The 26,975-nt window shown below is 42.2% G+C and overlaps 1 protein-coding gene and 1 long non-coding RNA gene across 9 annotated transcripts in view; one reads left to right on the top strand and one right to left on the bottom strand.

Moving 5' to 3' along the window:
* Window positions 1–7,239, bottom strand: part of LOC133249553 (uncharacterized) — a 33,734-nt gene extending 26,495 nt beyond the window's left edge. The window contains exons 1-2 of one of the 4 annotated variants that reach the window (XR_009737012.1): window positions 6,922–7,239; window positions 3,771–3,868 (exon numbers count right to left, since the gene is read on the bottom strand). This is a non-coding gene — a long non-coding RNA (uncharacterized LOC133249553). The remainder of the gene's footprint in view (window positions 1–3,770; window positions 3,869–6,921) is intronic. The other 3 variants (XR_009737013.1, XR_009737011.1, XR_009737010.1) reach the window with 3 other exon arrangements.
* LNX1 (ligand of numb-protein X 1) overlaps window positions 1–26,975 on the top strand; it is a 191,619-nt gene that overhangs the window by 92,364 nt on the left and 72,280 nt on the right. The gene's annotated exons all lie outside the window — the stretch shown is intronic.

Here is a 26,975-nt window from a genome sequence, read left to right as displayed (position 1 = left end):
AGACGCTTTACCGTCTGAGCCACCAGGGAAGTCCATACACATATATATGTATATATAATGTCAGGGGAGTGTGTAATTTCCTCGGTTCTATCTCATCACAACAAAATTTGAGGTGACAGACGTTAAAGCCCTTGGACAGGCCGTGTCACAGCTCTCAGCTCTCGGACAGACTGTGTTACAGCTATTGGACAGATCAGTGGTACAGCTCCGTGTTACAGCTCAATTTTATTTAGAAAATAAAAGGAAAATACATCCTTGAGGTGTGAGGGCATGCTGACCCAAAAGACATGAAGAGAAGAGGAGAGAGAGTATGAGCCTGAGAGAGAGAGCCCCAGCCCTTTGGCTCCTCTTTTTATATGTTTTTTCCTCCCCCTGAGCCTGCCCTGTGTAAACTGGGCTAGCCAGGAGTGCTGTTTGTCCTACCTGAGGTCCTCACTCGGGTCCTCTGAGCTTCCTTTGTTCTATTTTCACGGGCTTTTCCCTTCCTTGTCTTTTAGCCACCACCATTCTGGACTCCTTTTTCCTATTCTAACTACCGAACATATAATATACATATTATGTATACAGGTTCGATCCCTGGGTTTAGAAGATTCCCTGGAGAAGGGAAAGGCTACCAACTCCAGTATTCTGGCCTGGAGAATTCCATGGACTGTATAATCCATGATTCAGTTCAGTCACTCAGTTGGCAAAGTAATGTCTCTGCTTTTTAATATGCTGTCTCAGTTCAGTTCAGTTCAGTCACTCAGTCGTGTCCAACTCTTTGCAACCCCGTGAATCACAGCACGACAGGCCTCTCTGTCCATCACCAACTCCCGGAGTTCACTCAAACTCATGTCCATCAAGTTGGTGATGCCATCCAGCCATCTCATCCTCTGTCGTCCCCTTCTCCTCCTGCCCCCAATCCCTCCCAGAATCTAGATTGGTCATAACTTTCCTTCCAAGGAGTAAGTGTCCTTTAATTTCATGGCTGCAGTCACCATCTACAGTGCTTTTGGAGCCCAGAAAAATAAAGTCAGCCACTGTTTCCACTGTTTCCCCATCTATTTGCCATGAAGTGATGGGACCAGATGCCATGATCTTCATTTTCCGAATGTTGAGCGTTAAGCCAACCTTTTCACCCTCCTCTTTCACTTTCATCAAGAGGCTCTTTAGTTCTTCCTCACTTTCTGTCATAAGGGTGGTGTCATTTGCATATCTGAGCTTATTGATATTTCTCCCAGCAATCTTGATTCTAGCTTGTGCTTCCTCCAGCCCAGCGTTTCTCATGATGTACTTTACATATAATTTAAATAAACATGGTGACAATATACAGCCTTGACGTACTCCTTTTCCTGTTTGGAACCAGTCTTTTGTTACATGTCCAGTTCTAACTGTTGCTTCCTGACCTGCATATAGGTTTCTCAAGAGGCCAGTCAGGTGGTCTGGTATTTCCCATTTCTTTCAGAATTTTTCCACAATTTATTGTGTCCACACAGTCAAAGGATTTGGCATAGTCAATAAAGCAGAAATAGATATTTTTCTGGAACTCTCTTGCTTTTTCCGTAATCCATCAGATGTTGGCAATTTGATCTCTGGTTCCTCTGCCTTTTCTAAAACCAGCTTGAACATCTGGAAGTTCACAGTTCATGTACTATTGAAACCTGGCTTGGAGAATTTTAAGTATTACTTTACTAGCATGTGAGATGAGTGCAGTTGTGCAGTAGTTTGAGCATTCTTTGGCATTGCCTTTCTTTGGGATTGGAATGAAAACTGACCTTTTCCAGTCCTGTGGCCACTGCTGAGTTTTCCAAATTTGCTGGCATATTGAGTGCAGCACTTCCATAGCATCATCTTTTAGGATTTGAAGTAGCTCCACTGGAATTCCATCACCTCCACTAGCTTTGTTCATAGTGATGCTTCCTAAGGCCCACTTGACTTTGCATTCCAGGATGTCTAGCTCTAGGTGAGTGATCACACCATCATGATTATCTGGGTCATGAAGATCTTTTCTGTACAGTTCTTCTGTGTATTCTTGCCACCTCTTCTTAATATCTTCTGCTTCTGTTAGGTCCATACCATTTCTGTCCTTTAGCGAGCTCATCTTTGCATGAAATGTTCCCTTGGTATCTCTAATTTTCTTGAAGAGATCTCTAGTCTTTCCCATGCTATTCTTTTCCTCTATTTCTTTGCACTGATCACTGAGGAAGGCTTTCTTATCTCTCCTTGCTATTCTTTGGAACTCTGCATTCAGATGCTTATATCTTTCCTTTTCTCCTTTACTTTTTGCTTCCCTTCTTTTCACAGCTATTTGTAAGGTTTCCTCAGACAGCCATTTTGCTTTTTTGCATTTCTTTTTCTTGGGGATGGTCTTGATTCCTGTTTCCTGTACAATGTCACGAATCTCCATCCATAGTTCATAAGGCACTCTATCAGATCTAGTCCCTTAAATCTATTTCTCACTTCCACTATAGTCATAAGGGATTTGATTTAGGTCATACCTGAATGGTCTAGTGGTTTTCTCCACTTTCTTCAATTTCAGTATGAATTTGACAACAAGGAGTTCATGATTTGAGCCACAGTCAGCTCCCAGTCTTGTTTTCACTGACTGTATAGAGCTTCTCCATCTTTGGCTGCAAAGAATATAATCAATCTGATTACGGTGTAGACCATCTGGTGATAATTCATGGATAGGGTCACAAAAGAGTCAGACAGGACAGAGCAACTTTCACTTTCATATATATATAAACATGTATATGTATACATAATAATATACATATTATGTATAACATACATGATACATAAAGTAAACATGTATACATATATACTGGCTTGATGTTGTTTTAGTTGCTAAGTCATGTCCTATTCTTTTGTGACCCCATGGACTGTACCCCACCAGGCTCCTCTGTCCATGGGATTCTCAAGGCAAGAATACTGGAGTGGGTTGCCATTTCCTCCACCAGGGGATTATTCCCCACCCAGGGATCAAACCCATGTCTCCTGCCTTGGCAGGCAGATGCTTTACCACTAAGGGAAGTCCATAGATACTGGCTAAAAGGCATTCAATTCAACTTAACTCCAAATAAAAACACCTGTGTGCAATCCAGCAGACGCTTCTGCCTGCATGGTTTGGCCTTGAGGGCCAAGAGTTTATGACCCTAGGCAGCTCCTTCTTTAAACATTTCCATCAGCACCTGTTGACATGACCCAGAGGAGAGTGAATTCCGTAGAAGAAGCCTAAAACCAGAGTGTTTAGTATAAAGGAGTCCCAATCAGAGATTAGGGGGCAGGGAGCCGAGGATTGCTCTTGAGGTCTACAGAAAGCCTGCCGAAAGGATCAAGGGCAGTGCTTTCTTTCATAAGCCCTCACCTCCAGACTTCCATGAACTCTCTCTGAACTTTCTAGATGCCCAAGCAAATTTAAGAAATAGACTTTGAGTTTCACACACATGAGCACGGTTCCAGCCTTATAGCCTTTCTGGGTCTATTTACAGCCTCATGCACGTCCAGACTTATAGGTGAAGTCCTTGGAGCAGCGAGGGTTCATGAGGACCACCCACATAACAACTGAGGGCTGACTTTTTTTTTTTTTACTTTAAAATGCAGATGTTCGGGCTCTAAATCAATTCTCTAAAACAAAAGTCTTGGGTGGAGAGCATCCATTTTCATTCTCAAGTTCCCCTTGATTCTTATGAGGCCCATCCTATTTTCATTCTTAACAAAAAACTCCCCAAGTGATCCTTCTGGGCATTACAATTTAAGAACCCTCAGTTCCAGCTCAGGTGTCGACTCACCCTGACATCCTGTGGAAAGTCATCTCTCCGTCCCTCTGCGTTCCTCTGTGGTGTGTCCTCCACAGCGTTCCCATCCATTCTGCTGTGCCTGCTGAGTCCTAAGAAGGAGGGTTGGTTGAGAGTTGTTTATTTCTGTATACCCAACTTCTGCACAGTACAGGCTTAAATTGAACTAAATGAAGAATTCACCTCGTGTCTTGGCCAGTTCCATGACAAGTTGTCTGTATCTCAGGTTTTGCAGAAAGCAGCACTGGGCCTGAGTAACTGAAATGGCTGCTGCTGCTCAGGTTAATAAATCTGTGGCTTTTGTAATATTTCTTTAAATATTTTGTTTAGCAAAAATCCCACGGAGAAACTAGAGTTGGGGGTGGTGAAATGATGAAATGAATTTTATGATACACTCCCAACTCTCAAAAACTATTTACAGAAAATTGAAAGTTTTGTCATCTTTCCCCAGCCGTTCAAATTCTATCTCCTATAGTGTCTGAAAACAATTCTCACTTTGTGTCATATTTTGGTGGAAGCTGTGTTTATGCTTGTGGTATAGAGTCTGAGTGAATTTCCAGCAGCTGGAGCCCTATTCTTCAAAGCAGGTAACTGTCCTTTGTTTGAAAGATGAAAGTATCAATAAGGCAGCTAGGCACCGTCAGCCAATGGGGGATAACTGGTCCCTAAAACTGGTGCTGTGCTATTGCCGTGTGGCTTCTCAGGTTGCAGGAAACTCTGGCTGTCTTTCTCACTTACAGTCAAATATTCTTGGTTTGGAACCGACATCACTAGAAACAGAATCCATGCCCATATCTGGAGGGAGAAATTGCACTCTTTCCTGACCCCTGCAGAGAGAGTAGCTCTAAACAGGGACGGTTTATTCCCCCTGGAGTTTTGTGCTCGGGAAATTAAAATGCATGACTCCAGTTTTGCAACCTGAATCGTTTAAGGCTATGGAAGGATGTCTCTGGAGAAACTGCCAAGAACAGCAGTTCTGAGGCGGCCCTGTGTGTGTCCTTCTGGGAAGTAGGGTAGGGCCTGGGAGTTAGAGACGCAGAACACCCACCACACGTCTCAGGTCCAAGGAGCCCAGCCACCCTCTGCTCCCTTAGCAGAACTTCCTTGAACCAACTTGCAAAACACACCTCTGACAAATTGCAGTCTTCATTGGGGTTCAACAGACCAATAAGAGCCTTAAATCACACCCCACTGGGCATTCTGGGCTTTCAAGGGTTTCAAGATGGTTTGCCCTGGTCCAACTTCTCCATTTCCCCTTCTTTAGGGAAAGGTCATGTGGCAGCACTGGCCTCCTCCCTGCTGGCTTCAGCCAGATTTGGCCGTGAGCTACACAGCCCGGGGAAGCATCTTTTCCAAAGGCTTTGTACTAAGCCGAGGTCCACACAAGGCATGTCGAGACTGTTGCTGTTGGACTCTTCTTCGTGTGAATGAGGAGGAAGAGGGTTGAGGGAGAGGAGTGCAGTAGAATGACCTCAGCATCCTTTTCCTCCTCACTTCATTTGCACTGTGTTAACGACTCCCAGCACTTTCCAAGTTTAAACCAACAGAGTGAACTCCATGGGTTTGCCAGGAGATGCTTTCCAAGTTAAGTCTCAAAGAAATTATCTTTTTCATCAAAATTGAAAAGGAAACAAAACAAAACTGCCCATCTCTGTATTTTTCTCATCCTATGTTTTGAGAATCCAAGGTCAAGTTTAGATTAGGATTTAGAAGGAAGGACGTAGCATTTACAGAGGAAATGGGGTGAGGTAGAGAAATCCTGCTCCACTAGAGAGGAGTAAGGTCCATTCTGGGGGAGTAGAGCCAGAGTCCTTTTGTGTTCAATGACTCTCAATGTCTTCCAAAGCTTTGCAGCTCAGCACATGTCTAATAGGGCATTTCCCCCTTAAATCTACAGCTTGTGTATCTGGAAGGAAATTGAAGCTGCATGTTCCCAATTCATTATACTCAACTCATCAAAATGGTGCTTTGTAATGATGCTTTGTCCAAAGAGCATAGTGATCCTGTTTAATGGTCTTATTTTTTTTCTCCTTGAGAATCAGCAAGTTCTCTTTTGCCAGTAGAAAAGCAACATCAGTCCCAAATTATTTACTTCCTGATCTAAAATGCCAAATGCAGGGGCCTCAAGGTACCACTCTAGAGCTCAGTAAATTGTCTGCTTTTCTTGATGTCACTTAACTATGTCAGGTAGTTGAAAGACAGTGGGGATTTTTTTTTTAATAGTGGGCCTCACTGATTTCTTAATGTTTGGTTGATTTTTGTTTTAAAATTCTTAGCTTTTATAATGAAAACTTCAGTGTAAAAGTAGAGTATAAGGAATCCCCATGTACATTAACACCTATCTCCAATAATTAATAATTCATGGCTTTTTTCATCTATATCATCTTTTGAAGCAAATCCCAAACGGCATAGTTCATCTGCAGATGTCTTAGTGTTTATCTCTAAAGGATACAAGTTCTTAAGAAATGTACTATAACATTAATATCACACAAAACAACCATAATCCCTTAATATCAAAATGCAATCAGTTTAAATATGCAATCAGTTCAGCATTTCCCTGTTGACTTGGCAAACTCCAAATACCAGGTTAGTAGCTAAAAAAAAATACAGCAATTATTTAATTTACTGTAAAGTTGAGGGAAATGGAAAGAAGACAATTGTTACATCCAAAACATGGAACAATCTTATGAATTCAACCAAGACAGGTATTTTTGATGACTTTGTCACCCAGAAGCTTTATGAGGGGAAACTTAGAGTCAGTATCTTCTCCTTAAAGTGATAATCTCCCAACTTTTTTCATCACAGTGTTAGTTACTCAGCCATGTCCTACTCTTTGCAACCCCATGGACTGTAGCCCGCCAGGCTCCTCTGTCCATGGGATTTCCCAGACAAGAATACTGGAGAGGGTTGCCATTCCCTTCTCCAGGGGATCTTCCCAACCCAGGAATCAAACCCGGGTCTCCTGCATTGCAGGCAGATTCTTTACTGTGTAAGCCACCAGGGAAGCCCTTTTTCCATCACAGACCCATAGCAATACATTCCAGGCAAGAATACTGGTGGGATCTTTCCCACTCAGAGGTTGAACCCAAGTCTCCTGTATTGCAGGCAGGTTCTCTACCATCTGAACTACCAGGGAAGTCCTTACCTATCCTGTGTTGTGTTGTGCTAAGTCGCTTCAGTCGTATCCAACTCTTCGTGACCCTGAAAAACCCTGACAGGCTCCTCTGTCCATGGGATTCTCCAGGCAAGAATAGTGGAGTAGGTTGCCATTTCCTTCTTCAGGGGATCTTCCTGACCCAGGAATCGAACCCACATCTCTTATATCTTCTGCATATGTATTTACAAATTATATACATGTATTAATGTGTTATATCCATTATAAGACATACAAAAATGCTGTTAAAGGATCAGAAAATTCTGCATAAGAGCTCTATTATAGTCCCCCACATTCCTCATGGGTATCATCACTTTGGCGACTACCACAGAGGAATGGCAGGCTCTCAGGACTGGTTGGCATCAGAACACAACCCCTTCATTAAAGTAAACAGGGGAAATTTCCCACTGCCAGTCTGTGGGATTGGCCTTGGAAGGAATAGGGCAGGAAATGGCCCGTTTCTGCAAGCCAACGAAAACTTGCAGACCAAACAACCAGACAACTTTTCTCCTAGTTATTTCCCCATTTTCAATCATCATTACTTCTTCTGCGTGGCCCATGTGGACCTTACTCTCTTCCAGCTTCCTCTATCCCGAACAACATCTGCTTTCATAAACATTGGGTCTGGTGGCATTGAGGGGCAGGGGTGGTCCAGGGTTGTGAAGCCTGAAGCATTTAGAGGAGTCCTCTTTAGAAAAGAAACAGAATCATGAATTCATACTGGCTAGGTCCCTGGTGAGGACTTGGAAGGACTCATGCATGCCTTGAGCTGGAATCATCAGTCTTAACAGTAACACTGCCTCCCGCTCCCGTGCGTGAGCACTGAAATACCAGCTGTGTGTCTGTGTCCCCTTTCCCTCCCCACTTCTCACTGTCTTTTAGTTATGGAACAAGCTCTGGGAATTCTGGTGCCCCTCTAAGCCCACTCCTCCTGTGTTTTAACTCCCACGTATCCAGAGCTAGCACAGTCTTCCTGACTGTTCTGTGGGCCAAGGGAGTACTTGTGGCCCTTTTCCACCATCTTCCTTCATTATCAGTTCTACCCAGAAGAGTCAGGGAGAGGCCTGGGCCCCAAGGCCTTTGTCACCCTGAGAACCGTAATGAAGTGGCCCACCACTGAAAAGTTGGAAGTGAGATAACTTGGTGATTAAAGGCACACACTCTGCAGTCAGGTTGACTCAACTTCCTATTCAGTCTCTGCCAGCTGGGCAAACTTAGACAAGTTACGTAGCCTCTCTGAGCTTTTCTCCTCTATAAATGAGGGTGGTGACACCTATCTCACAGATCGCGAATATTGAATGCAATTATATAAAGCATTTAGTACAGTTCCTGGTACCTAGCAAACCCTTATGGAGAAGGAAATGGCAACCCACTCCAGTACTCTTGCATGGAAAATCCTATGGATGGAGGAGCCTGGTAGGCTGCAGTCCATGGGGTCGAGAAGAGTTGGACCCGACTGAGCGACTTCACTTTCTCTTTTCACTTTCATGCATTGGAGAAGGAAATGGCAACCCACTCCAGTGTTCTTGCCTGGAGAATCCCAGGGACAGTGGAGCCTGGTGGGCTGTCATCTCTGGGGTCACACAGAGTCAGACACGACTGAAGTAACTTAGCAGCAGCAGCAAACCATTAAGTTATGGATTTTATTAGTAGTAATAACAGTAGTTATAAGAATTTCTCATCAATTCTAAGATAATTCTTAATGTAAGAGCCACCCTTATCTTCTAATGGCACTGTACAAAGATAATGGGTAATGCTTTTTTTCTATTTCTGTAAAATAATGGTGCACCTACAACAGATGAAATATTTAATGAAATTTGATAATAGCTAAACTTCATCCAGGATGAGCAGGGATGGGCTGAGATCAAGAAAGTGGAATTACTGAAAGTGTACTTTCCCTCCTTTCTTCTCTCCCTCCCTCTCTGAAGACTTAGCTCAGACAGGGATGACTAGTGTCTCGGAAAACCTGGGGAAACGCCGAAGCAGTTTGTCAGTGGACAAGGGGCCTGCCTCCCACACAGCTCTGTAGGTCCTTGTCTCTGAACTGACTCCCGTGCTTCCTCCTCCCCAGATTCATTCCTCCCCACTTAGCTACTTGTCTTGTAACCTTGACATTGCAGCTCCTACTTCTCCTTTCCTCTTTCCTACCCTTCTTCCCCCTTTCCTAATTTGCAGAGGAAGACTGGATCCAGCATGGTTCTTGGCTGAGGAGTCTGTGACCCAGAGTCATATTTTTTTTTCTAGCCAAACAGGGCTGTGGAAATGATCCAACCCAATCTGCCCACTTTGTAGAACATAAGGTATAGGAATTCACCCAGATAACTCAGCCCTACCAGTAACAAGCTATGTGACCTCAAACGTGATGTTTTGGGGAAACAATGTTAATGCATTCATTATTTTAATTTTTCCTCAGGAAACAGTAAAACTGGAGTTAGTTGTCAAAATTTAACTGACAGTTTTGGACAAAACAATGGCATAGATGTGGTAAAAATGATACACGTGACATCACCTTTAAGGAGTGAGTGACTTCTGAGGGTATATCACCACCCAGGCATGCTCAGCATTGTTGGGGGACTTCCTTGATCAGTTTTGTACAAATGCAACCTGAGGTCCTTAGAAAGATAAAGCTTCACATTGGAATATGGCATTCCAAGGATTTTCATATAATCCCAAGGGTCTCATATACAGGGGATGGCAGCAGAGAGACAGGGTGGAGCCCAATCACGAAGCAGTCACAAGCTTCAGCTTGTAGTGATTAAAACCATGACTTCAGAAGGTACTCAAATCTGAATTCAGGTTCTGGCCTGTCACTTACCAGCTGTGTAACCTTGGATAGATTACTTAACCTCAGCTAGGCCCCAAGTTTCTCATCCTTAAATCAGAGTTTTTAATGATAAGTACCTAACCCCTGGGTTAAAAATTAAATATATGCATGAAGCACTTAGTAGATGCTTGGAGCATTCCAAGGACACTATAAACATTTGCCATGGTTATGATAACCTAGCTCATTTGACCTCATAGCAAATGTAGTGACTCCCCATCTTATTGATGAGAAAACTAAGCTTCATTGAGCTTAAGGAGGTTCCCCTAGAATACAAGCATCCTGATTCAAGGACCAAGGCTGCTTTTCTACTGCATCTCCCTTTGTTGCCATGGAGATGGCATTGCTGAAATGCATCTTGGGTTGCTCCAGGCCTTTACAATTCGTTAGCACCAGGTTGGGGAACTGAGATGGATTCAGAACCCCAAAAGTCAATTGCTTTGTAGATGACACCTTTCCGAGTGAGATATTTGGGTAGTTTCTCTGGCCAGTCGTGCTGAAGACAGAGCTTTCCAGCATGCACAACTATTTTTGCCACTGGAGTAGGCATAAGAGGGCAGACTACAAGTGGTCCCAAAGACTTTCTTTAAAATGGTCAGCCAAAAATGGTTTTTGGCCCCATAAGTTAATTGATGATAGATTAAAGAAGATCAAAGGGATTCTGTTGCAAATGCATCTGGAATAACCCTTCCCTCCAAGATGCTGCTGCAGTTTTTGTAGAAAAACATCTGGGCACCATCAAAAGTAGAAGTCCCCCCCATCCTCTCTCCCTCTATGAGACAAACCCTGTGCAGGTCATATAGCATTATGGTCATGAGCGTGGGCTCCAGAAAGCCAAACCGACCCTGGTCCTGTCATTCACTATATGTGGAGGCTTCAGGCAGCTACCCTAACCTCCAAGATCACTCTTCTGGAGTGAGTGGGGACTACAGTCCCGGCAACATGCCTGCCACGTGAGCATTCACAACCAATGTTAGCTCTTACGCTTGGGGCTTTGCTACTCTACAATGCAACTTCCTATGTGCATTTTTCTCTTTTCAAAAGAGGAGTGGTGTTGGTGTCTGATTACTGAAGGCTCCTTGCTGACGAGGTACCCCTCTTATGGTCGCGTTGGATGCTAGTCAGGACAGCAGCCCAACCCCATCAGGGACTTATATTTCCTTTACCATCGTGAAAGAATGACTCAACCCCTGAGAAGTACTGATTCTCCAAGAAAAGCCCCCAGACACTTATAGTCAGCTTCCAAGAATTAAACAGTCCAAATGGCAACTAGACAGGAATGGTGTCTAGGGTTCAAATACAGGACTGGGGAGGGTAAAGGAGAGGAAGAGAAAGTGTTCTCTTTAACTCAGCATCATTTCCTTACAAAAGAACCAACAACTTAGATTATTCTGCAGAAAAAGAGTCAGTTTGTTTGTTTGTTTAATCCCTCTTCAATTCCTTAGCATCAGTAAAGAAAGCATCAGGGCAATGAATTGACTTTTTTCACCTCAATTTTCTTGGTTTCTCTGCACATCCATCTATCCCCTCCTACTTTCTTGGTGTGGTTGACAGAGTTGGATCAAGGCATGTGGACATCCAAGGAGTCCAGTGGTTTGGTTCTCCTTCAAATTCTTTTAACATTTAACATTTAACAAAGGCAGGGAATTTCTATTAATAAAAACAGTACCTTACAGAAACTGTCTGCTTGGTCCAGTAGACATAAATTAATATTCTGGATAAGTCTAACAAGACATTTCCTATTCCTCTGTTTAGCATTTTGTTTTTTAAGTGTGATTTTTTCCAAACTAGGCACCTTTAATAGATGAATTAGTGTGCATTTAGGCAATAAAAAGAAAGTGTTCCTGAGAAGAGTATAATTTAGTAACAAAATTTATTGAGTACCTGTGAAGTATCAGACATGTTTGAGACTAGAGATTCTGTAGTAAACATATATTCCAGCGAGAGGGCAGAAAGCAAGCAAATATATAGCATATCAAATAGAAATAAGTGGTATGAAATAAAGCAGCATCTCCATACCCTATTTGATTGATATAAGAAGGTCTTTCTTACATAAAAAAACATAGCACTTGAGCAGAAATCAGAAGGTGGAGGTGGGGCAAGGTGTGAGGGTGTCTGATGTTGGGATGAGCATGGGTTTTGGAGTCAAGCTGTGCTGTTTGCAAACCCCTAGATCTGACACTGTCTAGCTTTACATCTCCGTATATGGCCTTAACCTCTTTGTCCTCAGTTGTCTTATCTGTGAAATGGGAGTGGAGAGACCTGCAGCACAGGATTCTTGTGCTGACTACTGACTGACTACTCAGGCATGGAAACCCATGGAGACCCATGGAAAAGGAACTGGCATCTGGGTGGGCTGGGGGAATGTGACTTCCTGTTGCTGCCACTTTACCTTTTCTGGATTATTCTTCAGTGAGGGTTGGTGGAGGACAGTTACCTGGTTAAAGCTTGCTCTGAGTCACATCCTCTGAATATAATTTTCAGTGGAATCTCAAATACCAGCAACCTCCCTCTCCACACACATTTTTCTTTTTTAGATTACTTTTTGAAATCACATACATGTTTAATTAAGAAACTAATAATGCAATAATACTCAAATAAAAAGGAAGCATATGTTCAATTATCATGTTCCATATTTCAGAGAAGAGGCATTAAGGATTTATGCCAAACCTATCTAGGAAGCTGAAATTAAGAGTTTTATCCTTTTTTTTTTTTTTTTTAAAGAGATTGCACCTCTTAACATACTCCTCTTCATATCTGTCTCATGGATTATTTTTTAAGCAGTTGATGTCTTACTATAACTGGAGGAGGCCATGGCAACCCATTCCAGGATTCTTGCCTGGAGAATCTCCATGGATAGAGGAGCCTGGAGGGCTACAGTCTATGCAGTCACCAAGAGTCAGACACAATTAAGCGATGTAGCGGGCAGCAGCAGACAGGTATTACTATAAAGGAAGGTGGAGCAAATCCAGACCCAAAAAAACAGTCATCATAGCTAGTAGCCTCCACTTGTTTTCCACTGAAAATAGTATATTCGTCCCTGGACCCTCCTCACAGTGGCTCCTCAGAGGCTGTGAACCTCTGAATGCCCTGTACCAACGTAGCACTGTTAGAAGCTCTGCGAAAGATGCGACTGAAGGCGGAAGAAACAGTGGCTGCAAACCAAGCGCTCCTTTACTCACCACCTTGTTTCCCCTTAACTTTTTTTTTTTTTTTTTACCATTTAACTTTTTATTTTGTATTGGAATATAGCCAATTAACAATGCTGTGATAGTTTAGGTGGATAGGAAAGGGACTCAACCATACAAATACATGGACCCATTCTCCTGAAAACTCTTCCTCCATCCAGGCTGCCACATAACACTGAGCAGAGTTCTCTGCTATATGGTAGGACCTTGTTCTCACATCCCCATTCTTAATCAGTGTGAATTCGTGTTTAATATTCTCATCCCTAAACTGTGTTGTTCTCTAAATTTATCCAGCCTGTTTGTATCTGTTTCCAGTGGATTCTCTCTTTGCAGATGTATCTATGTCTAACCTATTTTATTTTTTTTTCTTGCTCCTCTTTCATATTTTCCATGGCTCTCCCCACCAGAGTATCATCCATAAATTTTGTGACACCCCTTCCTGGGTCATCTGTCAGGGTACTAACTGAGACTGATGTGGTGGCAGATTGTTAAGACATCTTCTGAAACATGTCCCTATGACTGGGCTTAATACCATGTTTGTTTGAGATTCCTGTCCATTTTCAGCCTCCCTTCTGAATCTTTAGTCTCATGGTGAAATCTTAACTGAGACACTGCATGTTTATGCACCTTAATGTCCCCCTCCTCATCCCTTTACATTCTTAACTACAAGAATGTGTCAAAGTTGTCAAGATAATCTCAAGTTCATCTGCAGTTATCTAAATGCAGACATTGTTTTATTCATCTCTACTATTCTGAACCTCCCTAAATTTTACCTCCCTAATGTTTATTCTGGCCTTCCCAGGCGACTCAGTGGTAAAGAATCTACCAGCAACGCATGAGACCCAGGTTCAATCCCTGGGTCGGGAAGATCCCCTGGAGAAGGGGATCCCACTCCGATATTCTTGCCTGGGAAATCCCAGGGAAAGAGTAGCCTGGAGGGCTACAGTCCATGGGGTCACAAAGAGTCAGACATGACTTAGTGACTAAACAACAGCAACGTTTATTCCACAGCTTTTAAAACCAGCAATTGCATATATCATACGCTAATTTTTCACTACCCTTTCCTTCTGTTTTCTTTCTACATTACTGCCACATGTTGTTGGTCTTTTTCCAAGCTTCTGACATTCCCCCTGTGTGCAAGGTAATTTTTCAGAAATAATTATTCATCTTTACTGCACCATTGTTCAGTAAGCATATTAGTCAAATTCTTTTATTCCCTGGGGCTGTGTGTCATCTGGAGCAGCTGATTTATGTGTGTGTGTGTGTGTGTGTGTGTGTCTGTGTTTGCCAAATATTCCTTTACCTAATTTTTTCTTGTCCAAACTACTCTGCCTAAGTTTAATTATTCAAATTTTTATTTATACTTATTTGTACTTATAAAGATATCTTTAAGGAGTTTAGCATTTCATGTGTTAACATTTTCATTTCAGCGTTTGCCTCTTTTAAAAACTTAGATCTGTGTTCTTTCAAGCTTCTTGGCCTATTTTTTTATCACTCAGGGTGAGCTTACAGATTTTAAAGCTATTGCTAAGTATTAAATCCTCCTGTTTCAACTCATGTGTATTCTTCTCTGAGTTTAACAAAGTCCATTGTCTGGGCATTTTACTGTTCTTAAGTATTGAAAACTGTTTAGTGATTCTAAGAGTTTCTGACATAGGACTGAATAGATGTCCTATTTTTCCATTTGATATAAATAGTTAGAGACTGGAGTTAAAGAATTATGAACTGTGGATTTCTTTCAGAAAATAAGGCAATGGAATATGCTGATCAGCTTCTTAGAACCCACCAAGTCTCATCTTCCTAAAGAGCAGAATTTTCCACTATGTGAATAGTTTGGCACTAATTATTCACTCTTTCCCTCCGAGAAATCATTTTATTCAACCCAGCCTCTTTTTTTAACATGACCTTGCCAAGTCATCATGCTCTTACAGAGCATTTTGCTGAAGTTTATTCTGTGTCCTGACTTGGTTGATACCTCCACCCACCCACTGGAGAATCCTCAAGTCATAGAACACATTCCTGCCAGTTATTTTTAGAGGCTAGTCCAACGCCCTTATTTTACTAAAGACAAATGTTTGACCCCAATAGGCGAGGACACAAATCTGTAAGGACTCTTTGCCAGTGATGACTCCAACAGAAAACTCTGTTTCTGATGCAATAACCCTTCTTAATGAGCTTTGCCAGCTGGTGTGGCACTTGCCTTGGAGGCTGTGTTGGAGAGCAGTTAAGTGAGGCCCATTGTCATTTGAAGCGGTTGGCAATAAAAGTGGCTGTGCAGTTTTATTGTATTCAAATGCATTCGATTTGGTATTGATTAGTAGCCTGAGCAAAAAAGAATTGGATCAAACCCAAATACTAAATTTCCAGTTTTAACTGTGCAGCCAAATCAAAACCTTTGTCATGGATGACAATTGCAAGGACTGCAGAAATTATTACTAACGGCTGCTAGTGGTGGAAGAGGAAGCAGCCTGGTCATGATGAGTCCCCTACAAGCAGCTCTTGTCACTGTCCTCAGGAAGCAAACTTTTCATCTTAAAACAAGCAGTAAACAACGTCTTTGGTAGTATCAATTTTATATAGATAACAGAAGTCCTGGTGTTTGGAGACTTATGTATATATACACGCAAAAGGGATCAGAGCAGGGGTTAAAGCAAACAGGTTGGAGCTGAATTACTCTCTAAAAATTAAAGACTTTGTGTGAATCATGATCCTGCTACTAGAAGGAAAATGTCAGTTCTAAAATATTACCGAACCCAGAACTAACCACCCCCACACCCCAGGGCCACTTTCACCTGAGACGGTCTGCATTCTGCCTATGGAATGTGTACCTCTCTAAATAAACTTGCTTTCACTTAAAAATTTTCTTTCTTTTAATAAAGTATTACCTACCAAAGTTCTAAAATCTTATGCTTAGGTGAGTCATTTTAAAAGGGGGAACTAAGGACCATGTGAGCATTTATCAGCCCAGACATAACTCAGTGGGTGAATATCTATGTAAGTCTTATGGACAGGAGGTAAAATAACGTTCCCTCTTCTTGAGACTCTGATTAGAGCACCAGAAGGGTAGGAAATATTGCTGGGGACCTTCTGGGAAGGAGATAGCGGACGTTCTCTAGCTCAGATCTAGCCTTGGGCAGCTTCACTTGGTGGAGGGCCCTTGTGGTCCCATTCCTGCCAGAGAGAGCCCTTAACCCATGTGGGCTCCTTTGAGAAGTGGGATATGGCTGATCCAGTTTTAGTGAGGAAATCTACCTTATTTAAAGTAGAAAAAAAATGCAAACAGATTAAGCCCTTGGAACTGACCCCATTTTCAGTGGAACCAAGTTGATTTCATGCTCTTTCTGGAGCCCCTTCGGCCAGGCAGCTCTCCAGGAGTCCGTCAAGTAAACGTGCAGAAGTATCAGTCAGCTGTTTGGCTTACTCCCTCTGATTGCTTCCAGAAGGGGTAGAACATGTTGTGCCTATTGAGGGTCTTCTGTTACCCCCGCTCCCTCCCTCCCTCTCTCTCTCTCTCTTTCCCCCTTCCCCCAAAAGGGCCCTTGTTCCAGTGTGTTCATGTTCGGCCTTTCCTGACCACATGAAAATCATGAGACTTGGTTGCTAATGACACCTGCATTTTGACTCTTGTGTCATGTCCCTAGTGACCTGTACATCTGTAAATTTGAAGGTTCTTTCAATCACAGCTTTTGAATCACAGATGAATTCAGCAAGAATCAGAAAAAGAGCTTTCTACACGCAGAAAGCTTTTAACCAAACAAATGCCATGACACTGGGCTTACAACATCTGGCAGAGCAAGCGGATTGACTGACTCTTTTAAAATGTAAGAATTAACTCAGATTAATTGGACCAGAACTGTAATTTAGTTGTTTTCCAGAGGTAAACCCTAATCCATTCAGAAAAGAAGTGTAGGGGTTCTTCTGTCCTACCGCACCTCCGTTTATGCATGTGTCTCTTCCCTGCATTTCACCTGGAGTTATGAGCCACAAATGCAGCAAGACTGTAAGGAAAAGCTGTTCTAAATAACAAACGATAGTGCTGCCAAAGGTGCTTTTCTGTCACTGCTGATCCTGGCTCTTAGGCTTAAAGATGAGGTCCCACTCAATACAGAGGTTATGTGGCCAGGCTAGTAGAAAGAGATGCAGATAAAGCCCAGACACCGTAGTGTCCCAGCCCCAGGTACCATCCAGACACCCACACTTAGGGCTCTGTGTGTGACTCACTGTCCCTTCCTCTGTGTTCTTGGCTTCGGAGAGGATTTTGTGATTGTTTGTGGGTTTTGTTTTTTTTTTAATGAGACATTCATATTTAGCCATTGGCTGTTTGAAACCAATTGCCATGCAATTTATTTTTATTTTGGGGGGCTCCAAAATCACTGAAGATGGTGACTGCAGCCATGGAGGATTCATGTTGATGTATTGCAAAACCAATACAATATTGTAAAGTAATTAGCCTCTAATTAAAATAAATAAATTTAAATTAAAAAAAAAAAGACACTTGCTCCTTGAAAGAAAAGCTATGACAGCATATTAAAAAGCAGAGACATTACTTTGCCAACAAAGGTCTGTCTAGTCAAACCTATGGTTTTTCCAGTAGTCATGTATGGATGTGAGAGTTGGACTATAAAGAAAGCTGAGTGCCGAAGAATTGATGCTTTTGAACTGTGGTGTTGGAGAAGACTCTTGAGAGTCCCTTGGATTGCAAGGAGATCCAACCAGTCCATCCTAAAGGAAATCAGTCCTGAATATTCATTGGAAGGACTGATGGTGAAGCTGAAACTCCAGTACTTTGGCTACCTGATGAGAAGAACCGACTCATTGGAAAAGACCCTGATGCTGAGAAAGACTGAAGGCGGGAGGAGAAGTGGACAACAGGATGAGATGGCTGGATGGCATCACCAACTTGATGCACATGAGTTTGAGTAAACTCTGGGAGTTGGTGATGGACAGGGAGGCCTGGCATGCTGCAGTCCATGGGGTCACAAAGGGCTGGACATGACTGAGCAACTGAACTGAAGTGCCGTGTAAATACAATTCTTTACATACTTTGGTTCCCCTAATATTTCACCTTCTGAATGAGAAGCGAGAAGCAGTTGCTGACAGTAGCCGAGCCTCACCCAGCTTGAAGATACCGTCTCAGGTCAACCAGCTAACTGACTTCCCTGTATCATAACCTGAAAGGAAGAATCTGGCTGGACCAGATTGTGCATTTTTATGAGGAAGGAGTACTACTCTCCGAAAGCACTTTCTATTTTCAGTGACCGAGACCTTCTCTTCCTTGGCTCTGTGGTGGAGTGTGGTTTGCTGGGACTCCTATCCAATGGGGAGGCAACGCAAAGGAAGGTGCCCAGGGCCGCCCACCTCTGTGGAGCTTGGGCATCCCCGCGTCTCACGAGGCTGACAGCAGAGCCTGGTGCTGCATGCAAAGCTGAGTTAGAGAGAATGGAGAAGGTGAGAGGATACTAATGGAGCCTGAAAAGTGGCCACATCCCAGTCCTTTGTAACTTTTCAGGGTGTGTGCACATGCACACGAGTGCATGCAGTCCTGTAAAAGGAATAAAACTATTGAATGCTTTCCAAAGAGCCAGCATCTGGCTCCCTACTGATAGAAAAATAACAGCCTCCCTCCCTTCTCCACCAGGAATAGAACTGGACATAGCATTAGAAATTGACCCTCAGTCTAAAGATTCATTCAGTTGAGAAAAGGTAGACCTAAGGCTGTTGTGTACATAGGCTTTCAGGGCTGTTGTTTACCATTTCAAAGCATTTATAGGCCTGCTCTTAATTCCTTTATGATTAGCTGGATGTTTGCATAAAAGTGCCAGGTGTTCATGCAAGTTGGATGCCTTTAAATATATCTTTTTCACTTAGTTTAAGGCAAATTACATTTCACAGGAAAATCAGTGTACCTTTCCTGGTACCAGCCTAAAATGCAAAGGGAAGTGACCTTGTGGTGAATCTTTTCACTAGTGGCATGCTAATGACCAGCTTAGACTAGAAATAAAGCAAAAACAAAAAGGTAAATTTTCCTAAGCAATCAGGAAGTGATTGCTGCTAAAACCATGTTAGTGATACTTAGAATTTACTGCAAGCAGAGAAAATAACAGTCCTGGGACTGGAGTAGAAATTCCATCCTGATGCTAATATTTGCATCATAGTGTGATAAACACTATCTCCCACATCTTTAGTGTTGTTGTTTAGCTGGGTCAATGCATCCTTAGGTGGGGAATCAAGAAGAGGAAGAGAACCAGCTAATTATAGAAAAACAAAGGGGTGATTTCTCAAGAACATTTTGTGCTTCCTCAGTGCAATCAAGGGCTCTTGAGAGGCACTGAGAGCATTCAAGGAAACTGTCGCTTTGGTATCTAAAACTCTGAAGAAGTGACGTGGGAACAGAAGCACTAGGTTAGGGACGTGGTGGCCTGAGATCTAATCTGGAGTTCGTACATCAGGACTGCTGAACCAGTTTTGATAGAGCATAATTGCAGAACACACTGAGTTCTAGGACAAAGGTGGAGGAGAAAGGGGATATCTTTTTAGGTCAGGAGTTGCTTGTGGTCTAGGCACCATTCCATTCAAGAACATTTCTAGGTACTTTGCTGTAACCATTTTATACTTGTCTTCCAAAGTAACAGTTCCTCAGGGGACAACCTCAGTAGCTGTACCTTTTGTGTTAAGATCATCTTTCAAAGAAGGAGTACAGTGAGAATCTCCTCTTCTCTGGGTGATGAGTATCTTCAGTTAATGGAGAAAATCCTGCTAGGCATTTCCCATGAAAGTCTGACTTGAACTTGAGACTTGTTGTTCAGTCACTTAGTTTTGTTCTACTCTTTGCAAACCTATGGACAGCAGCACACCAGGCAGGCTCCTCTGTCCTTCACTATCTCCCAGGGTTTGCTTAAGTTCGTGTCCACTGAGTCAGTGATGCTATCTAACCCTCTATAGGAGACTAGAGACTATCAGAGGTGTATTCACAGATAGAGGGCTTTGTACTTACATAGAGATGGCCTTGCGTGTATGCTCAGTCCTGTCTGACTCTTTGCATCCCTATGGACTATAGATCTCCAGACTCCTCTGTCCACAGAGTTCTCCAGGCAAGAATACTGGAGTGGGTTGCCTTGTTCTGCTCCAGGGATCTTCCTGACCCAGAGATTGAACCTACATCTCTTAAGTCTCCTGAGTTGGCAGGTGGGTTTTTTTTTTTTTTTTTAACGACTAGTGCCACCTGAGAAGCCCCAGAGATGGCCTTATTCTCTACCTATTTGCTCATGGTTAAATGAGGAAACCACATTACCATGTTATGTGGAATAACTAACTAAACAAGGGTAAGACAGTTACTTACTAAAAGCAGGCTAAAAGACTTCAGGTCAGGGTCAAGTGATTAACCCACAAGGCTTACACTGGTGCTGTCCCTGAAAAGTTCTCAGCTGTACTGGCCTGGATTAAGTTTAATAACTCCAATATTTGAGGTTACCCTTCTGCAAAATGGGGGTGATGGTACCTTTGTCAATGGTTATCAGATGCTATATCAAATGTAGGAGTAAAGATAGTCCCAGCCCCGTTGCTCAAGAACTGAGCCAATAGATGAATGAAAAATAATAAAGGAAATAAGAGAGATGTAACAGGAAGTGGGGACTGACTGTGCAGTACTTGGCGTCCATATGGGGCTAGGGACCTGAAGCAGGGATGTGAGGCTGATCATTGAGTCAACTCATGTTTCCCTGGCTTTTCTCATTCCTCATTTCATTCCAGTCTATATCAGGGGGTTACTGTGTTTTGTTTTGTTTTATAACTGATAATGTTTACCTTTGAGAAGATTAATGTGCTGTTTAAAAATATTCACTAATAGAATAGAAATATCTATTGATTAAAATAACTTTAATAAAATGTTAATAAAATTAACATTAGTTTATATGGTTTCATTAATGGTCAGTTTCATTACAATGTGTTACTAATGAGCCAATCTGTTTTACTGGATTGACTTCTCATGTGCCCTTGCAGGTAAACAGAGTAAAATAGTTTGCTCTTCTGGATGGAAGGGAAATATTTCATTTGTGGCCCCATCAAGAGGCAGATTTTGTGTCATAGAAACATTTCAGGGGGAAGACAATAACTGAAGTAGAATTTGCAAAAGGAGAAAAAGAATCATGCCTTAAGCATTCAAAACAACAAAGCCTGTTCTCTGTTGTTTATGGGGTCTACTGAGCCTAATTAAACAGGCTTAGCTTGTAATGGAAATAGTCAAGTTGGTGGGTCCCATATGATCTTGGTTATATTCTTTGTGTTCCTTAAAAAAAAAAAAAAAAAAGTCTAAACCTTTAAGTAATGATGCAAAAAGAAAAGTCTGCTATTCTGCTTTTCTTTCTCCTCTGATTCTTTATAGCCATAAAAAATCATAATTATTCAAAGAAAAATATAAACACCTTCCCTCAGCCCCATGACTTAATAGAAAAACATTTCTATTTACAACAGGTTGCCACTACTGGTTTCTTTCCTTTCACCTACAAACACAATCACCTCTTTCCATTTAAATGTTTTAAAAGCACCTTGCTAAGACCTCTCAATGATCCTTCAGCAGTTCAGTGAGTTAGGTCAGGCATTATCCATTATCATGGGCGAGGACACCAGGGCCCCCAGAGACAGCAGCTTGGCCAAAGTGTATGGCTGCTAAGGGGAAAGAGAGAAAGTAGAGCAGAAATCATTTGACTCTCTATATGGAACTCTTGAACACTAGAAGATAGTGGAGAAGTTTCTCCTTAACTTTTGCATCTTTCCCCAAAGAAAAGATGTGCCAAAGTACTGTGGCACACCCAGTAACCAAAATATAAGCCCTAGAAATAACTCCTGTTCTCCCCGTGATCCACTTATGACGCTTAAGGTTGAAGATAGGGCCCTACTACTCAGAAGCACAGTGCACTGGCAAAGAAGACTTGCAAACTCTCTTGAGTCAATCAAGCCAGCAAAGTTATAACAATGGGGAAAGTGGCAGTGAAGCTGACATTTCAGAGGCACAGCTGCTCAGCATTCCCTTGCTTTTCTGCTTGGGGATAACTGGACCCTATGGTTACTCATCCCCATGGTCCCATAATAAGTCCTATTAAAGTCTCCCATGGGTCTTGCGTGGAATAAATTATGTTTGTTGTGTCTGTCTTTAGTGTTACTTACCTGGTGTGTTCCCTGTCTGCCTTGACCCACCCTCACTGCCCTGGCAACCTGATGTCATCAGCTGGTTGACAACATGGGTAGAAATTCTCAAACCTCAGAGTGCATTGGAATCACATGCAGAGTTTATTTAAAAACAGAGGTACTTGGCACTGCTCTAACCCAAAGAGCAAGGTTTCTCAGCCTTGGGATGTTGGCATTTTAGACCAGATGACTCTTTGCTGTGGGGGCCATCTATGCATCATAGGATATTCAGCAGTAACCCTGGCCCCAACCCACTGGATGCCAGTAGCCCCTTCCCTAGTCATGATGACCAAAAGTGTCTTTAGACATTGTCTCCTGGGGAGTATAACAGTCCCTGGCTAAGAACTACTGTCCTAGGGATTCTAAGTCCTAAGGGAAGAGTGGCCAGGATTCTCTTTTTAACGTGCTTCCCTTCTTCCCTTTCAACGCGCCATGTCCTTCAGCCCCTGTTTCCAAGGCCACCTAGCGGATGACTGCTGTCTTAGTAGAAGTAAAAGGTAAAGCCCAGTTCTCCTCTTCCTCACTGCAGGTGAGGCCAACTGTGCTGCCCAGAAGGCAATTAACTAAACAAACAAAATCCTGCTCTGTGCTATTGAATGGTCCACTCTGCATCCAGGGAGCATATGTGCTTAATATCAGAGCACTTTTGGAGGGAATGTCCCTGCTGTGGTTATATAAGCCAAGAAAACAATAAATAGGCTCCCCTGATGGGATCTTTGGACCCAAAAGGGAGAAAGCAAAATTGGTATGGCTGGCTCCCAGAGGGGGAAATATTTAGAGCAGACGATGCTTGGTAGCAACTCCCGGGGCAGCATGGAGCCTTCCCTGGGGAGGCTGAACTTGAATTCATGGGCAGGTGAGGCAGCCTCAGCAGAGACCATCAGCCTGCAGCCCAGCACAAGCTGGGCACCAGCAAAGCCGAATCTGATGCCTTTGTTGTAGTGTGAATGGCTTGGATGCGTTCAGGAATTCCACTGTTTAGTCTGTCTCCTGTGGTTGGAACTTCCTCTCCAAACAGTCATACTGGGGATGTTATTTTCCAACTGGCACGAGGAGAATTTCCTATGGTAACTCTAAGTGCTGTGCTCTGGCCGAGCTTGTCCATTCAAGGCGAGAAGGCCTTCTGCAGGGATCTTTCCTGAAAGCAGACCTTTTGTTCAAAATAAACCTGGTCGTGCTCTGGGAACACAAGGGTTTCTGGTCTGTGGGTTTCCTTGTTCTCAGCTCTTGTAGCTGGTGGCCTGGTGTCAACAGGTGCACCCTCGAAGAGGACACTGAGTATATTGTTGGCATTGTGTCCTTGAGCCACCTTTTCTGAAGAACTTAAGCCGCAAACGTACTTTGAAATAAGTACATATGTTGCCTTGATTGGTTTCTCACTGGAAAATCAGAGTAGATGTTTGGGGGTCAGCTCATGGCTTGGATATTTCTTAAACTACACCAGAGGTCTTTAGTTCCTTTACAGAAAAAAAAAAAAAAAAAAAGAGTAACTGAGGCAAAGGGTGATGTTCAATCCTCAAAGAGGCCACCCTGTGTCTCCTAGGCATCCCTGAACAGACAGAGATAATTACATCACCGGGATGATGATGTGATGGGACAAGTCCCGAGCACTTCATCCTAAGATCCTTCTTAGAACTCCAAGCCTTCGTTATGGTCCCATGTCAAAAAAAATGAAGTGCGAACATCACAGTTTACCAGCAGCTTGGTCTGAACGTATTGCAAACACGGGCCATTTCAGTCTCATGTTTAACCCTCGTTCACAGTTTACATGGTGATCACAAGTTCATTCACCTCCCTTTTTATTCTCCCCAAGCTTATATGTTTACATGGTGGGGAAGCATCTGAGCAGGCAAAAGCAAGCAGGCAGCTTCAAGCTAAGATAATTTATACTAAAAACATTTTGAAACTAAATATTGTCCTAACCACTGTCTTTTTCTATGTGCCTCATCCAGGAAGCTGTGGGTGTGTAGTAGGAGACAGACTCCTGTCTGAGCCAGGACTAGCCGTAGGATGTTAAGATTATTCTGGGCAAGAGAGGTTATCCAAGTCAATCCTGTGCTTTACAGATGAATAGACTGAGGCTTTGGAAAATTAAGTGGCTTGCTTCCGAGAACACAGCAAGCTGGTGCAGAGAACGGACAGTGGCATGTCTTAATTTCTGACCCAGTCTTCTACAAATCACAGAATTCTGTTGCCCGTAAAGTGTCCTTTCTCTACCTCACATCCACAGCACTTTATCATTAGATAAAAGTAGAGAAAAATCCTCCATCAATGCCAGTTGAACTTAACTTACTAGAAGAAAGAGAAGGCTGAAGTTGTATATATCAATAGTATGTCTGAGTTGGCTCAGGCTGCCATAACAAAGTGTCACAGGCTGGCAGAGAGGTGGGGTGGGCTGAAACAGCAAGAGTCTAGTTGCTCACAGTTCTGGGGGTAGGCATCTGTGATCAGAGTATCAGCAGGGTTAGCTTCTTCTGAGGGCCAAGAGGGAAGGGTCATGTTCCAGGCTTTTTCCTTGGCTTGTAGATGGCTGTCTGCTCCAGGTGGTTTCTTGTGTTCCTCCCTTTCTACCCTTCTATGTCCTAATTTTCCATAAGGACACCAGTCAAATGAGAGCCTACTCTAAAGACCTCATTTAACCTCAATTACCTATTTAAAGACCCATACCTGCAAATAGTGTCATATTGAGGTACTGGGGCTTAGGGCTTTACCATAAGTTTGTAGGGACACAACTCAGTCCATGCAGCACATGTACATGCATTCATTGCTGTTCTTTAGTCACTAAGTCATGTCCAGCTCTTTTGCAACCCCATGGACTATATATAGCCCACCAGGCTCCTCTGTACATGGGATCCTCCAGGCCAGAAGACTGCAGTGGGGTGCCATGCCCTCCCCCAGGAGATCTTCCCAACCCAGGGATTGAACCCTTGTCTCTTTCATTGGCAGGTAGATTCTTTACCACTGAGCCCTAGGTACATGCATGTTTTGTGCAAAAGAGAGAAAATGGAAGAGAGTAACAGAAAATAAGGACAGGAACAAGAGGTCCCTTGGAGGCCTGTCCAGGAGGCATAATCATTTCACGCCAGGACCTTGGCAGGAGACTGAGGGAGAAAGAAGAAGGAAGAAATAAGAAAGGAAGGGAAGTGGGGCTTCTACCTGGGCAAGTCCGTGGACCCTCAAGATTCCTTACCATTGTCCAACAGGGCCAGGTACACTTGAACTTGCTGTGTTAGTCTTCCAAGAGAACAGGCTAGAGGTTAGAGCATCATACCTCTGACTGATTTATTTGGTGTGCAAACACGTTACCCAGGAGTCAGTACGAAGTCAGAGGGGCTTACAAGGACTGGCTCTGTACTGCTGTTACAGTAGCCACAAGCCTCACGTGTGGCTCTTGGTCCTGAAAATGTGGCACTTCCAAGTCCAGATAAGCTGCAAACATAAAACAGTTGATTTCTAGAACTTGGTATGGAAAAAATGTAAATTGTTTCATCATTTTTTAATTGATGTTGAAATAGCAATATTATACACTAGGCTAAAGTATATTAAAACTTAGCTTATTTTTTAAAATCTTACTTTATATAATATGGTAATTAGAAAATTTTAAATTACCTATGTGACTTTCATTAATTTTCAGTTGGACAGTTCAATGCTCTAAACTGCATGAAAAAAACATGACTTGAATGAAATTAAGCTTATGTTATATATTTTAAATATATATTCATATGGTTTCTAATCTTTTAAAATACATAGTATATATAGATGTATATATAAGCAATTTTCTATCTTGCATTCCTTATTTTATATTGTAATCAATAATATTTAATATTCATAATAATTGAGTCATGTTTCCATTTTACTTACTATTCTTTACAACTATGATTTTTAAGTTTATAGGGTAGAGTTTTTCAAACATAAGTAAAAGTAGAATAGTTTAAGGAACTCCTGTGTGTACATCTCCCAGGCTCAGCAATTATCAACATTTTGCAACTTTATTTCATAGCCTGCCCACCAGTTTTTTTTATTGTTTTTTTTAACTGGAATATTTTAAAACAAATTCCAGACATATATGTAATTTTACCCAGAAATACCTCAACAAAATGTTTTTCACTTGCTTCTTGGTATTCTATCTTTTAGCATGTCATAATTGATTGTCCCTATGTCTAGAGAATAGACATATTTAAATTTTCAGATTCTAACCCTAAGTAATCTGTGATGAACACCTTTTGTGTGTGTGTTTGATTTTTTTAAATTTATTTCTAATTGAAGGATAATTGCTTTACAATGTTGTGCTGGTTTCTGCCATACATAAACATGAATCAGCCATGGTATACATATGTCCCCTCCCTCTTGAACTTCCCTCCCATGCTATCCCTCCCCTCTAGGTTGTCATAGAGCACCAGGTTGAGCTCCCTGTTTTATACAAATATTTCCCATTAGCTATCTACTTTACATATGGTAATATATATATATTTCAATGCTACTCTCTCAATTCATCCCATGCTCTCCTGCCTTTGTTAAGAATATTAGTCTGTTCTCTGTGTCTGAGTCTGTGTTCCTGCCCTGCAAATAGGTGTGATGAACATCCTTTAATATAAACCCCTATTTTTTTAGACTGAAGTCTTAGTAGAATTACTTATTCAAAGTTGGAGACTTTAAAAATATGATACATATGCTAGGTTGCTTTCTACAAATTTAAGTTCCTACTATAAGCATTTATCAAAGTGCTTCACCTTAAACACTTCGACCAGCAGTGGATATTATCAATGCCAATTTGATAGATGAAATACTATCTCAGTGTTGCTTCTTTAATGTTGTACTTCTTTAATTACAATGAGATCAATGTTTTTTTTTCT

The sequence above is a fragment of the Bos javanicus genome, chromosome 6 (genome assembly GCF_032452875.1).
Source record: "Bos javanicus breed banteng chromosome 6, ARS-OSU_banteng_1.0, whole genome shotgun sequence".
NCBI classification, from domain to species: Eukaryota; Metazoa; Chordata; class Mammalia; order Artiodactyla; family Bovidae; genus Bos; species Bos javanicus.
Note: the sequence above shows the minus strand (reverse complement) of the source record. Positions and strands in the feature narration are given on the sequence as shown.